General features: G+C 42.2%; 2 long non-coding RNA genes across 8 annotated transcripts; one reads left to right on the top strand and one right to left on the bottom strand.

The window, feature by feature from the left end:
- Positions 1–1,045: 1,045 nt before the first annotated feature.
- Positions 1,046–12,731, bottom strand: LOC139794503 (uncharacterized). Of its 5 annotated transcripts, XR_011725158.1 has the most exons (5): positions 10,713–11,580; positions 10,288–10,454; positions 8,004–8,143; positions 3,316–3,395; positions 1,046–2,804 (listed from the first exon to the last, which is right to left on the bottom strand). It is a non-coding gene; the product is annotated as an uncharacterized lncRNA (long non-coding RNA). The 5 variants fall into 5 exon arrangements; XR_011725155.1 differs by having other exon boundaries at positions 1,046–3,395; positions 10,713–11,558; XR_011725156.1 differs by lacking the exons at positions 1,046–2,804; positions 3,316–3,395 and adding an exon at positions 11,737–12,731 and having other exon boundaries at positions 7,177–8,143; positions 10,713–10,839.
- LOC139794504 (uncharacterized) lies at positions 6,659–13,926 on the top strand. 3 transcript variants are annotated; one of them, XR_011725161.1, is made up of 3 exons: positions 6,659–6,961; positions 9,278–9,475; positions 13,141–13,926. It is a non-coding gene; the product is annotated as an uncharacterized lncRNA (long non-coding RNA). The 3 variants fall into 3 exon arrangements; XR_011725160.1 differs by lacking the exon at positions 6,659–6,961 and adding an exon at positions 8,869–9,051; XR_011725159.1 differs by lacking the exon at positions 6,659–6,961 and having other exon boundaries at positions 8,869–9,475.
- The last annotated feature ends 801 nt before the right edge of the window (positions 13,927–14,727 follow it).

The raw sequence follows: 14,727 nt of genomic DNA, 5'->3' as shown, positions 1-14,727 counted from the left end.
TCAGAAGAAAGGGGTTTTCCTGTTTGGGCTCTTTTTTTCTCACTCACACATCTTGTGGCTTTCATTCTTCTGCCTACTTGATGGTGAAGTAACATTTATTTTGGCAAGGAGGCTTGCAGAGTGCTTTGAAAGACCCTCTGGGTCAAGCAGCTACAGCATGCACCAAACCCACAGGGGTGAGCAAACCTGGAAATATTTAGGTTTACCTTGGGAATCAATCTGGGGGGCTTTTTTTTTTTCTTTCTTTCTTTTTTCATCCCAACCTAGGTTTTGTTTTTAAAGAAGTGGATACACTCTTGCTTCATGGCAATACCTGCTGTGATGCAGCCAGAGCTCCTGGCTCTCTGCCTCACCAGCCCCGCCATTCCTTCAGTAATGCCAATCCCATAACCATCTCTCCTGCCACGCCAGCCAAAAAAAGGTTTTTGCAAAGGTTTTGTCATCTTAGGAAAGTTACCCAGTGTGGAGAGAGGGGGAGCAAGCCCCCTGCACCCTGGCTTGCCATTGCCTCCTTCACACTGGTGGTGTTGGTGGTCTTGGCTCTTTGCGCTGATTTCTCCCAGCTGGCTGGGAGGGAGCTGGGATGATGCCTTGCACAAGCATCCTGTGCCAAGGGTGGATTGCTGTTTGTGGAAAGAAAAGAGGAAAAAAAAAAAAAAAAGAAAAGAGAAAAGACGAGAGGGGAGCGAGGCAAAACATTAGAGCCAACCTTAAGCCCCACCGATGCCACGGTCCCTTCGTGGGAGGGCACCCACCAGCCCTCTGGGAGCCAGCCTGGCTCATGAAGACTGCTGAAAACAATTCCCATTGTTGCTTTTTTTCAGTTTCTTTTTATCCTTTTGTTTGGGTTTGTTTTGTTTCTCTTTTTCCCCCAGCTTTCTCGCCGCCTAGGCAATGGCTTTGGCCAGCGGGAGATGTGGGAACAGGGGAGAGGGGACTGGGGCAGAGGGGAGTGGGAAGGAGAGCCTCCCCCTCACACGAGGCCTCACATTGGTGGGGTTGTCCCCTCTGGCCCCCCACGTCCCTCCTCCCGCTCAGAGAAGGGCAGGGGATGAGATGAGATGAGATCAACCCAATGGCGAGAACTGGGGGTGGGGAGAGTTGTGGGGTGGGGTTTTTTACCCTTAAGTCCCAACATATGTTCAATAGAAACTTTAAAGCTGGAAACGTGGGGCAAATGGCACGACTGACGTACAGGAAATCCAGTGCGAGCAGGCACAAATGAAACCAAAATTACATTCATCCTTCCCCCCCCCCGTTTTCTATATGTTGTCAAATTTGGCAAAAAAGCCTACAAGGTAACCCAGGTCTCAGCAGAGCTGGCAAGAGCCTTTCCATTTGATAGGACTGCAATGAAAATCTGATCTGCATTGCGGTTGGAGATTTTCGTGTCATTTCCCCTAATGACCTTTATAAGTCAGGCGTGGGATCGCCAACAACCAGGAACCATTATCTGCTTAAACCTTTCCATGGATTTGCACTCTGACTGGTGGAAGAGGAAGCAGCCCTGGGTGGGTTTCAGTGGGAAGTTTCTCTGCCTGTGCTCAGGGGACACAAAGCACTGGGCTACGCAGCTTCGCCCATGAGCGTGTCCCAGCTCCAGCCTGCAGTTCAGAAACCTGTCTTTATGGAGAAGGAGGGTAGGAAACCTGGCTTCCCACTGTTCATGGAAAAGAAATAAAGCAGCACGGAGAGCTGAGTCACCTATGAAAATACGCACTTTTTTTTTTTCCTGCAGATGACTTTTTTTTTTTTTTTTTTTTTTTGGCATTTTCCCTGCTACAGTTATCATCCGACATAATACTGACCCATCTCACCGATCTCACTGCTATCAACAGAGAGGCTTTACAGGGCTATGGAGAACTATTTTGAAGGTAAAATCACTTGACCTAAAGACTCTCCCTGGAGTGCCAGTGCTGTGCACCACATTTTCACTCCGCCAAACCCTTTATTTAGCACATGCTAAAGAATGTTTAACATTTAAAGATTCCCTCTGTACATCCTCTAAATGTCTCTATCCTTTGCTTTTAGATTAATATGTCTTCTGTGAAAATGAGATAATTGATTACAGAGCTGTATTATTTACAAATGAAGTGTTGTTCATGTATTGACCTTTCATTTCCATAGCTCAATACTAGTCCTTGTACAGCATTTTTAATTAGTGAAATGGCAACAGAATTAGGAGAAAAGAAGGAAGAAAAGAGCATCTGTGGATATTTTTAATAAAAGGAAATTTTACTATGACCTGCACATTTAAAATTACAAAAAAAAAAAAATAATTTTTAGTCAAATTCCACATCACAAATCTCTGTTTAGGGAGGGTAAGAAATCTTCTGCTTCCAAATACACTGCAAGCAAAAGTGCAGGAGGAAAGGGCTGGTCAATAGACTCAAGTGAGCATTTGCCCTTCACCCTGGTGCAGTAGCTTTTCTGCAGCAGGGGCTTAATTTCAGCCCAGTCTGCTTGATGCACAACCAGCAAAGCCCATCTCAGCATTTCAAGATGAATGGGACCAATAAAAGTCGGGGGACTTGAGGATGTCTAGAAAAGCAAAGCTCCCAAAACTGAGATGCTGGGAATGCTAAGGACGCTTGAAAGGCTGAAGGGGTAAAGTGTAGCGAATTCCCTCTCCTGCAGCAGGACCAGCCCATCCAAACCAGCCCCAGAACCAAGCTTGTGCAAACATTGGTGGAGCCCAGCTCCTGGCTGGGTTGGGTAGGGACCAGTCAGAGCAGCCCAAACCCCATTCCCACCTATCCTGCCTCACACTCCATGACTGTGAGCTCCAGATGACTCCAAACCACCTGAAAGAGGGATAAAGAGAAGAGGGGAAAAAAAAGATGAAGTATAGCATAAGTATAGTCCACAGGAGTTTGACGTTTAAAAAGAAATATGTTCTACTTGGGAAGGGGAAGGATACCTCATGAGAGACACTAACAGCTTGGGAAAGCTTTGGATTTCAGAAATAACCAGGAAAAAACCTCTCCTGCCGTGAGTCTGACATAGTCCTCATGTAAATGCTTTCGTCTGCATGTGTCTGGTTTAGTTTGACCTCTTAAATGAGTGTTTCTAATGAACATGGGGATTTTGATGAGCAGAAGGCATGCTGGAGGCAGGCAACTATCCGTGGCACGTGAGCTGAAGGTGCCTGCTCAAAGGCAGAGATGCTCGCAACACACAGGAAGCATAAATCCTTGCAATGGATTAATTCCTACTAATGCAATCCGACAAAAAAGCAACCAAAAAATCATAAAAATAATCTAAATGTAGCTGGATGGTGTGCTTTTGATAAAACTCCCAACAAGCAATGCTGACCACAGGTTGATTCCACTGTCCTTCCCCAGAATGGTGAAGAAGGATTTTCCACATGGCTTTGGACCCATGAATATAAATATCTGAAATATAAAGCAAATAATTTTGTTTCTCAGTAAAGAAAATGTTAGTTAATATCTTTACAACTATAAAGGAACTCCTGCAACTGCAGAAAAGGGTTAGATATAGACATCTATATAAATATATATACATATACATATATTTATTAATGCAACAGTAGCATATTAAAAATGTCTGTCATTGCAAGTGTGGAGAAAAATATTCAGCTTCAATAAGGTCATGGAGGAAACACAGAGGAATGTAATGAAGGGAAGGCTTTAAGCACATTTTCCACACCCTGTGGATGCAGATGAATAGTACATGCCAAACTTCAGACAGTGTTTTGGGAGAGTTCTGTCCCAGTACACATGGTCTCATGTGCAACATCCGCTGAACCTATGATAACAAAAAAAAAAGACCACATCAGCATCCTTCAGTGCTCTTGGGGGAATGGGAACGTGCTGCTTTGCCAGCTAAATTATTTGCAGCTTGTACTTTATCTGAGGCATCCCAGCTACCATTTTCATGCTAAGGAGCTGGTCCAGTTCCCTTCTAGGTACCATCATCTTCTGGCCCCAGAAGTTATACCATGTTCCTGCTGAACAGTTGCTCCTATTCAAAATGAACAAAATTAAATGTGTATTCAAGACAGCTGAAACAATTCTGCTGCTTACAGCCAGGCCTTCCACGCAATGCTAAATTGTACAACTAGAGCACAACCCATGATGTAATTTTGTCACCAAGCAGGCTCTTGGTACCTCCAGGCTGTGGCTGTCCCCGTGTCTTCACAGAAAAGTCCCTAAACAGGGGCTAGCCACCCCCAAATTACCAAATTTTAGCACTTCTCATGGCTGAAAATAGGAGCCTGCTGCTTGAGGACAATATATCCCATACAGCCAGCTCACTGGGCTGAGCAGGACGTGGGGACCCCTCAGATGTGGAGCCAATAGGGAGCACTCCAGCTACCTGGGATTTTATAAATCTTTCAGCTATCAGTCTTTCAGAGCTCCAAATGCAAAATCCAGCAGCCCGGGATATCATGTAGATTTATTACTTGGGATTTATGAACTGGTCTGGATAGAATAAGAACTGCCTTGACATTACTTTTTTTTTTTTTTTTTTTTTTTTTTTTTAGAGGTTTGAGAAAAAGAAGTAATAAAAAATGACGATCAGATTTTTTTCCTTTCAAAGCTTGCTGTTTATACAAATGTAGATGTTTTGTATATATCAGTTGTTTTGTTTTTTCTTTTTAGCTGTGCTCTTCCCAGGGCTGGAAGTGGAACAGCATGAGAAACACTGCTCTCGCAGGGGCTCCTGCTGACCAGGAACTGCTCAAGAAAACGTGGTCATGCTCCTGGAGTTAGGAAAGGCGCTGGTAATTTGAGATTTTTTTTTTTTTTTTTGATGTTTCTAAACAGTAGGTACCCACAACACCACTGCCCAGCTCTCCCCGGCTTCCCTATTTTTTCTTCTTTAAATGATTTTGGAGCCCTTCATTATTTTTCACTTGTGGCAATCTGGGTTTTCAGGTGTGTACAGGTACATAACGTGTACATGTATCTTAGTGTGTGCATACTTGTGTACATATGTGTACACTCATGTGTACATGTGTGCAACTCTCTGTATATATATGTATACATGTACACATACATACAGAAACACAGACAAGAGAGTACTAGGGATGTTTTATATACTGACTCTTTGATTAGAAGCCAATACAGACTATCACTTAATACTAATTAGCTATTTAACTGCATGTATTTTGCATGAGAGCCCATCCCAAAGGAGTTCCTAGCTTTATCTGTAACTTATGGCCATCCTTTCAATTTTTCTCATCTTGAAAAAAAAAAAGAAAAGTTGGTATTTACCTTGGTCAGGAGGAAAAACTGTGAGATACTTTTTTTTTTTTTTTTTTTTTTGCCATCTCTCTGACTGACCCTTTTGTACCTCTGCCTACAGTTTCTGGGTGATTTTTTTTCCCTGCCGTCAGTGAATTATGTTCTTTGTTTTACCCCTTAGGAAAAAAACAACCAAATATATAGTCCAGCCTTTCACCCACCTTCCCTGTGCCCTTGGACTTAGACGTATCCATGTACTAGTATTGCCAGACCATGCCAGCACCTTCCACCTTCACCTGAGGTTGCCGAAACCTTTGCACACATCCTTATCTTGAGCTGGTGCCATGCAGATGTTGATAACACTGCATTTAACCTTCATGTGAGACCTGGTGGGTATCTCCTAGGGTTTCTGCCAATCTCCTAAGGGCTGTACAGACAGAAAAGGCCAGAAAGCATGGTGTGATGAAGGATGCTTTCACTCCTTCTCCTGGTGGTACCCCAGCTGTGCAGATTATGCCATACCAGCACTAGGGGAGTGGGGATTATGCTCCCAGAGCAGCTCAGTTTTGCTCCATAGAGGAAGAAGAGCTTTTACATCATGTGTGGTGCCTGGGTAACCTCAGGCTGAGGTGCTCATCCCATCTAAGGAATTCAGGTCAATTGACCAAACCATCCCAGCCCCTATCCCAACATGTCAGCAGGTTACTCTTTGTGAGTCTAAAGCAAAATGGTTTTCTTTGTTTTTAATTACCACAAATTCAGAGTGGTTTTCTGCATGACTTGCATCCCAAGGGTAATTTGATTTGGAGATTTTGTTTTAAATAAAAGTGAAGCGACCAAACCATGCCTTAGAGCTAGATAAAATTGCTGCTTTAAAAAAGAAATCCACAGTTTTACAGGCTTTTTTTTTTTTTTTTTTTTTTTGTTCTGCATTGATTTGCTTTTTTTAATTATTCAATGTGCATTTTCTGATTGCTACCTCTCTTAAAGCTCAGAAATGATGTGATGAGCCACCAGGTTTGGGGTGAGGAGCCTTGCAGACTGCTCCCCTCTTCGGCACCTCCCTAACCTCAGCTTTGGTTAAGAATTGTTTGCCAAGAATTTCGTGCGTGTTACTGAGGTTTGATTAACGGAGAGAGAGGTGGCAGCTGGGAATACATCTTTCCAATTTTCACCCTACTGAGTATCTGTACCTCTGGTACTTCGGGTATACACTGTAGTTCCCATTCAGATATTGGGGATATTTTGTGGCCAGAGTGGTAGAAATGAGAAAAATTATTTTTCTCCTCTGCAAACATTTTTCCGTCCACTTTTCACATCACTGTCAGCCAGGGAAGGGCAGGTGGCTTTTGCTGTGATACCAGGGATGTGGTAACCTGTACCAGAGTGTCCCTGTACCTGCAGGGGCCAGGGAGGGCAGTGGGGGAGCCACTATGCCATAGGGACATCTCAAGCCTTTCACCTCTCTCCTTGCAGCACCCAACTTTAACAGAACCTACAAATTTGGAAGCATCTTGGCTGCTTGGTGCCGATAGGTGACTCCTGCTCTCCTGGGATGTGGTACCATCTCCGGGATGGACTTGCCATTAAAAATTATCTCTCCATCCAAGGGCAAGGGAGGGGGCCACGGGCAGGCTCTCGTGCAAGGCACTAAGTGCCTGGACCCTGCTAAGTTCAAAGGCACACTCCCTCCTGCCCCAAGGAGGGATGTAGGCGGCCGGAGGATGGCTGGAGGCCACACAGACGGGGAGGTATGTAACAATCCATTTATCACTTTGCAAATATTAGTGCTGCTCACATTTGCTGCAGCAATATTTCTTCTTGGAAATTGGTGAAGTGAGTAATAACAATGTTATTTATTCTAAGACCTTGGAACTGAGAAGCAGTAAAAGGGGGGGACTGTTCCCTTGAAAGCTTCAGAGGTGCTGGAAATAAAATGGGGGGGAAGAATAGACCAACAACGGTCTGGAGGAGAGAAAATCGTTGAAAATTCTTGTTTAATTTTGTTATCCTCAAGGTAATAAAATGTATTTTTAAATAATTTGTATACAAACAAGTAGGGGAGGGGGGGAGAAAGGTGAACATTTCAAATTCTTCTCCTGCTGGCACATCCTATGAGGCAGTAGGAGCTTCCCACAGGGCTTACCCGGTGCCTGCTGGCACCTCAGGTTTGGTCTCCAACACCTCCTTCCTGTTCTCTTCTTTTATATATTTCTTTCCTTTCTTTTCTTTCCCCCCAGCCCCGGCCCTTGCATCCCTTATCTGAATATATAAGGCTGCCCTTTGCTCAGATTTATGGGTTGGGGCAGCTCTGTGTGTATTTACAGTCTCCTGACCTGCAGACCTACAGCTGAACAAGAGCAGGAGGAAACCAGGGCCCGTTCCATAAACAGAGACAGATACGAGGGGGAGGCAGCAGGAATTGCGAGCAGCACTTAACATTTTTAACTATTTGGCCAAGACAAGGAATTAGTGATTAGATTAGAGGCAAAGAATAATGAGAAGCGGGGTTAAAGATTTTGGGGGGAAGGGAAGAAGGCAGCAGTGGCTGAGAGAGGCCCCAGGTTTGGCATGAGGAAAAATTAAAACTTCTGGGGATTTCGTTGAAGGTTTTCTGGGGCAAGAGGGAATGGGATAAAAGCGAATCTCCGAAGTTTTAATCAGATCTGTGCTTTCCCTGGGTAGAGCTGAACAGTGCTTTTCAAGTCTAATTACCTTTTGAGGAGGTAGATTACTTAGTCTGTGTTTATTCAGGTACTAATTGCCTCAGATTAAGTAAAAAGAAAACCTTACTCAGCGATAATAAATACTTCTTACATCCGTATCTATCGGTTGGTTTGTCGGCAGAAATTCAGTGCAGATGAGACATATTTCAAAAGGGCCAGAGAATAACTTGACTTCTCAGAGGCAAAGGCAGCAAAAGTGGCAACAACCTGGAAAATAAATAAATGAAATGCAACGTATGTAGGGGTCACAATATAACATAAGTATATCAACATGATGAACGGCTTTGATGAAAATGGTAAACAAAACCACCCTCTCTTCCTGTGGCTTGTTTTACATTGCAATAAACCACTGACTCTATAACCTATCAGAACATGCTGAGATTTTATGCATCATTTCCAACTACTATTTGAACATTTGGTTTAGAGTAGTCATGAACTATAATTAATGGGATTTTTTTTTCCTGATAAAAAGCACGCTTTATTGTATTTTATTACCTGTTGGTCCAAAACTCCGTATAGATGACGTAAATTCATTGTAGGTTTTTAGGATGAGAATAAAGAGGGGAGCATTTTGCATGTGATTCGGATGAATTAACACTTACCATCTGTAATCAAATCCAGAAGTTTAGCTTGCAATGCCCCGTCCAAATTTTCTGTGCTCCTGTGAGCAAGCTGGTAGTGCCGGGACACTGAGATTTCGGCCCAGCTCAGCCTGCCAGGAGGAGAGGGGGAAAAAAAAACAACCCAGGCACCACAAAGACCATTGAGATGAATGGCTCTATTTTATGAGCCATAAAAGTTTTATTCATCTTGACACTGAAACAGGTTTAGGCAGTGAGTTGACACGCCTTAAATAAATAAGTGGAATTAATTCCCCGGCTCTTGAAACAATAGCAGCGTGCCCGTAACGCTGAGAGCTGCCCCGTTGTTTCCCATTGCTGCTTGATATTGATATTATTTGTGGGTTGGTTTTTGGTTTGGGTTTTTTTTTTTCCTCCGGGGCCTGGTTGCTCCACTTCAGATTCTTCCCCTGTTTTATTAGAGGTTGAAAAAGGTTCAAGACCTGGTTGTACCGCTTGCTCCCACCGACAGCTAAGGAACCAGTTTGGCGTCTGGTTTGTCTGTTGTTTTACTGCTGACCTTCAAATCAACTTTCCCCCCTGACCCCAGGAGGCATCTATCATGACAAGAGGCTGTTTAACACAAATGGTGCCCATTTATAGGGGAAGAGAGTCAGAAGATTTCCTTGGTTGTTGGTTTTTTTTTTTTGCCTGGTTTTTTTTCTTGCTTTTTTTTCTTCTTCTTATGAAGAATTTGTTTTTTTCACCCCTCTTTTCTCAGTCACCACAGGTGAAATCCCTCCTAGCAGCTGGCTTATGAAATAATGCGAGGGGAGGCCTTAATGAGCTGAAAGCACCCTCAGCTGGAGATAAATATATGCAAATGAGATGCACAAACAAAGGAGCCCGGACAGAGAAATATCTGCAATTCCAGCAAAATGCTGCCTGCAGCTAGAAGATGAACAGCTTTGATAAAATGGTAACAAAAAGCACCTTTTTCTCCTCCAGCTTGTTTTACATTGCAATAGAGCATTGTTATTGTAACCCATCGGAGCATGCAGAGGTTTTTTGCTGCTGCTTCAAAAAAAAAAAAAAAAGAAAGAAAGAAACCTGTTTAAACATTTGTTTTTAAGGCATTCATGGGCTATGAGCAATGTGACGGCTTGGGGGTTTAGGTGGCTTGGGGTGGAGTTTCTTGTTGGGGTTGGTTTGGTCAGGGTGGGTGTTTTGGGGATGTCTTTTTTTATTTTTTTTTAGCTTCCTTAAGATTTTTTTTTTTTTTTTTTTACCTGTTGGTCTTTCTGTGGCTCGAGTTGCTGGCAATTTTTGTTGTGATATTTTGCAAAGACGGGGTGGGTGTTGCTTCTCAAAAAAAAAAAAAAAAAAAAATAATTCTGTGCTCAAAATTTGGAGGGAAAATCCAAGTTGACAAATAGCGAGAAGCAGCTCGGGGCCGGGGGGAGAGAGGTGGAAGAAAAAACAGACTTGGACATTCACCGAGCAGCACCCAAAGAGGCAGCTTTAATGAAAGCAATCAAGCCTCTGAGCTAATTCAAAGACAGACATCGAACATGCTGATTTTAATAAGCTTTTAAAAGGCAATCTCTAACTTTTAAAAGTCACTCTTTTTAATTTAATTGGGGTGGGGGGGGGGTTGTACATATATATCCAAAACAAACACAGCCACTAGAATATGTTTTCAATATATATAAGTAGCATATCTAGACAATGTTTTAAATTAGCCCTGTATTTTTTTGGAGGAAGGGGGGGAGAGGAAACAAAGAGGCTTACTTCTGATGAGAAGATGTTTTCCAAGCAGGGCTCTTCACATCAAAATAATACCTTTATATTGCTGTCCTTGCCTGTATGAATCCTCCTGTGTGAATGTAGGGATGTCTCTTTACCCATAGGCTTCTTCAGAAAACAGCCCAGATCCCGCATCAGAGATACACAGGTTACTTCATAAAAGGCAGAGGGGGGAAAAAGGCAAAAAAATACAGGACTGTTTAACTTTTAACCTTATGATATCATTAAATAGATCATTACAAATTTATAAACGGAGGATAAACACTGTAAAGTTTAGAGGCCTCTTTACTTAAGGCACTAACGATGGGGTTTTTTATATCTGGCAAGAAGAGGAAAAATAGACTTACCTTCTTTTTTTAAAGAAAAAAAAATATCTCCCTCTTACTGGGTTATACGGCTTTGGCACTTACAGATGTTAGAGCAGACAAGTGTCGGATTTCCCGATGTCAAGCAGATTTCCTAATTTTTCATAGACTTCTCCTGTTGCATTTTTTGGCCCGATGTGAGAGTCATCAATTTAATTTGCGGAGCTATGCTCTGGAAACCAGGATATACGTGTGCTTTAATGAACCCTAAAAGCTGACAGGCAGCTCTCTGGCAGCCCAGAGTTTCCCCAAGCTCAGGATTTCAAGAGTTAATAGAAACTTGGTTATATAAGGAAGGCTTTCTTTTTGCAGCCCAGGTTTGTAGCGGCATAATTATGTTCAACTGCTGTTGTTTGAAAAGGGCAAACAGCATCTTAGGCACAGAACAATGAAATTACAGCTGAGATTTAGGTTAGCAAAAGCCATCTTCTGCAGGCTTTTATGATTCATTATTTCCCATTAAATACAGTATTAGAAGTGTACACCAGATAGCTCATGGTTGCTGCGCTCAGAGCACATTATCTATATTACACAGGTCTGGGGAGCAGAATTAGAAAACTTTGGGGGAATGAGCAATATGTGTTTGCTGATAGAAGTACCATATGGCTCATCTTCCTCAATTGCTTTCATTGCGACTCTGATGCTGGAGAAATTAAAGTTTTATTTGATGTGGCACAGCTTAATGAACTGTCTTCTGTTAGGAAAATTGAATATGTTTCCTGTTATTTGAGCACTGAGCCCTCATGGTTTTGGCTGATGAGGGATGCATTATGTATTGTTTATTTAGCATTTTGAAAACAAAAGCAGATATTGGAGGTAAAATTGATTACTGCAGGACGTGTTATATAATCACATCTTTCTTCCTTTCTTTCTTTAATTTAGGGTCCTGCCTATTATTTTAAGACAGCATTTTTTTGTGTGTTGGGTTCCCCCTCCCAAAAGAAAAAAAGGAAGAGGGGGAGGAGAGGTTTGTTTAGGCAAAGTATATAAGCTGTGCTTTGTTTAAAAGTGGTACTATAATTTTTAAAGCTTAGGGAAGGACATAAAAGGAAAAAAAAATAGCACTTACATGTGTATTAAGCCCCAGTGGCTGCAGAGCCTCTGGTCAGGGGATGCTTGAGGACTGCTTGTGCATCAGGGGAAGGCTCATTCCTCTGTCCTATCTGGAGTACACAAAGAGAGAGGAACATGCAGTGACCAGATACCACAAATCTCCTCATTTCTAAATTGGATGGAGAGAGTTAATTGCAAAATGTTAATGCCTGGAGGGGTGGGGGTGGCTGTAAACGGACAGGATATAGGAAAGTGGAGCAGGGTCCAGGGTACTTGATAACTGCAGCATCCGTCATTTCTCGAGCAGAAAAGAAGTTCTTGATGGAAAGGTGGCTCAGATAAAAGGCAACATGTGGTTTTGGCATACATGTGGCATACACAAATTCCCACTACAATTTGTGTGCTCCACCTGTACTGTTGGGGTGAATTTTTCCTGTTAGTGTTAGCAAGTCCAGCAACAGAAAGACCTGTGGGTGCTGTCCCCCTCTCCCAAAGTTTGAGCAGAGAAGCACACTTAGACTCTAAAACGTAAAGGCAAAAAGTATCTTTGAAGAATTTTATGCCTACTAATTCCACTCCTACTTGCTGAAAATCCTGCCTCATGCCACCCTCTGGCTTTTACTACTCTGAATCTCCCAGAAAAAGGTGGCAGGGAGTTGGGGGGAGAGCAGTCGGTAAAAACTAAGTGGGGTAGCTCAGTGCTTTTTTCCTGCACTCCACGCTGCTCCAACAAGAAAGGCAATTTGTCCTGCGTGCCCTGTGATGTTTGAGGACTCTGGCAAATGTGCACGTTAAATAAGCCCCGTGCAGAATCTAAATACCATCCATTAACAGAGAAAGTCCCAACGTGTTTACAGCAGTGGGCCAAGGCGCGCGGCCCTTGCTCAGGCAAAACTCCCATTGACGTCAGTGGAGCTTGTGCTTATGCAAAGGGTGCAGGATGCTGCCCTGCACCTTCCTAAAAGAAAGAAAAAAACAAAACAAAACCAACCAACCAACCAAAAAAACCCACCAAAACCAAACTAGCAAAACAAAACAAAACAAAACAAAAAAACAAAAAGAAAAAAAAAGAAAGGAATGAAAGGAAAAAAAAAAACCAACCAACGCAAGAAATGGACAGCAGTGGAAGGAGGATGTTGCTCTTGCGAATGTCTTGGAGCAAAGTGGTTAAGCAAAGCCTGTACAAACAGTGACTATAAATATTTTCCATTCTGTATAGCTCTTCAAACAGTTCCCTGCTGTAATTTCAGATGAGCTCAAAAATAAATAAATTATAGCATAAGGGAGAGAGAGCAGGAGGGAGGAAAAAAAAAACAACCAAAAAAAAAAAAGAAGAAAAAAACCAAAACACCACCAACAAATTACATTGCAACCCATGCTGAAACAACAAAAACTTCATTTTTTTTTTTTTTTTTTTCAGCCAGATCTGTTTTCTGGAGAAGAAACCAGTCGGTTTTTATGAAAGGCTGCTCCATGACAGGAGCCTCCTTTGAGGAAGACCATTATGCATTGTTATCAGCATGGCGTAATTTGACTGTTGACAAAGTATCTGTGGCAGTGAGAATGAAAGCAGTTAGAAGTGTGGCGGGTTGTAATCAAGAAGATGCTTAGCTGTGCAACGCTGCATCTTGAGCAGATTTGAATCAACATTGCCTTGAGGGGACACACACACGCGCACACACACACACACACCAAAAAAAAAAAAAAAAAAAATCCATTAATTTTTAGTGGGAAAATTAGAGTGGCACTTGATGAAGTGAAATTTGACATGCGTTAATTGCTCCGCAGCTCTCCTAATTAGAGATTTTCAAATTCTTTTACTGCTGTCAGCCTGATGCCACATTGTCTTGCTGGTCAAATAGTAAAATTGCAAATTGGGTTGATCAAGAAGTTGGACTTGGAGATATTGGACTCTGGCTTGTTTGCTGCTGATCATCGCTTTCATAGGTGGGCTGGGGATGTTGTGGCCTATGAAGGACATTTGGGGAGAGAAAAAGTACAATAAAATTCTTCTTGATAAATAAGAATCAATGATTTAATGCAGCTTGTTTAAAAAAAAGATTAAAAGAATGCAAGTAGTGGATAATAAAGCAATGGAGCTGCAAATAAACCTTTAACCTTTGTGAAATCTATGTCTTGCATAGCATTTCAAATACAATTCTGTTTATAATAAAGCCATTAAATTCAGTTTATTTCTTTTCGTGCACTTCGTTTGCGGTGTGGTAAGTGGAGGCAAGAGGTGGCATTCTGGTTCCTGCACGTATTTTGCCCTTACCTAAAAGGCAACATACCAAGACCACGGTTTATATCAAAAACTTGTTGTAAGGTTATATAAACACAAGTATTGCACTGGTTTTGAAGGTGTGATTTTTGTCTCTTTTGCTTTTTGCTTCCCTCCCCCACATCACTCCTCCTCTCCCTTAGCCTTTGAACCCTTCTTAATTCATTAACATATTGAATTTTTTCAATTTTCCATTTTCTTGCAATAACAATATTAATGCCAGGGCCAAGGCCTGATTGGAGCTAAATTACTTGTTACCTGCTGGCATTTATTTATATGGCATTGAATTATAAAGCTTTGCTATTGTCATGCCTTGGGCGAATTGTTTATGACACCAGTAATAGGAGTAATTGTTATTGTTGAAATTACCTGTCAGCTACCCATAGCAGTGGCCCTTGTCCCACTGACAAATAGTGACAGGGGAGAGGGATCCTCCGCACGTCCTCCTGATGACTTCTCCTCTGATAATAAGGAGTGCAGGGCCTCTGATAATTTGCCTGTCACTGTTGAGTGCAGCTCAGAGAGAGTTGGCCAAATTGTTGTCATTCACTTTGACAAAGACAGCAAAATGCTCTGGAGCAGGAGGAGGATTATCAAAGTAAATGAAAGCACTTGCACGTCCTTTGTTTTGTTTTTTTGGTGTGGGTTTTTTGTTGGCTTTTTTTTTTTTTTTCTTCCCCCTCCCCATTCTCACTTGCCTGCCTTTATGCCAGAGTTGTAAAATGG

The sequence above is a fragment of the Heliangelus exortis genome, chromosome 3 (genome assembly GCF_036169615.1).
Source record: "Heliangelus exortis chromosome 3, bHelExo1.hap1, whole genome shotgun sequence".
NCBI lineage: Eukaryota > Metazoa > Chordata > Aves > Apodiformes > Trochilidae > Heliangelus > Heliangelus exortis.
This window is presented reverse-complemented; position numbering and strand designations above follow the sequence as displayed.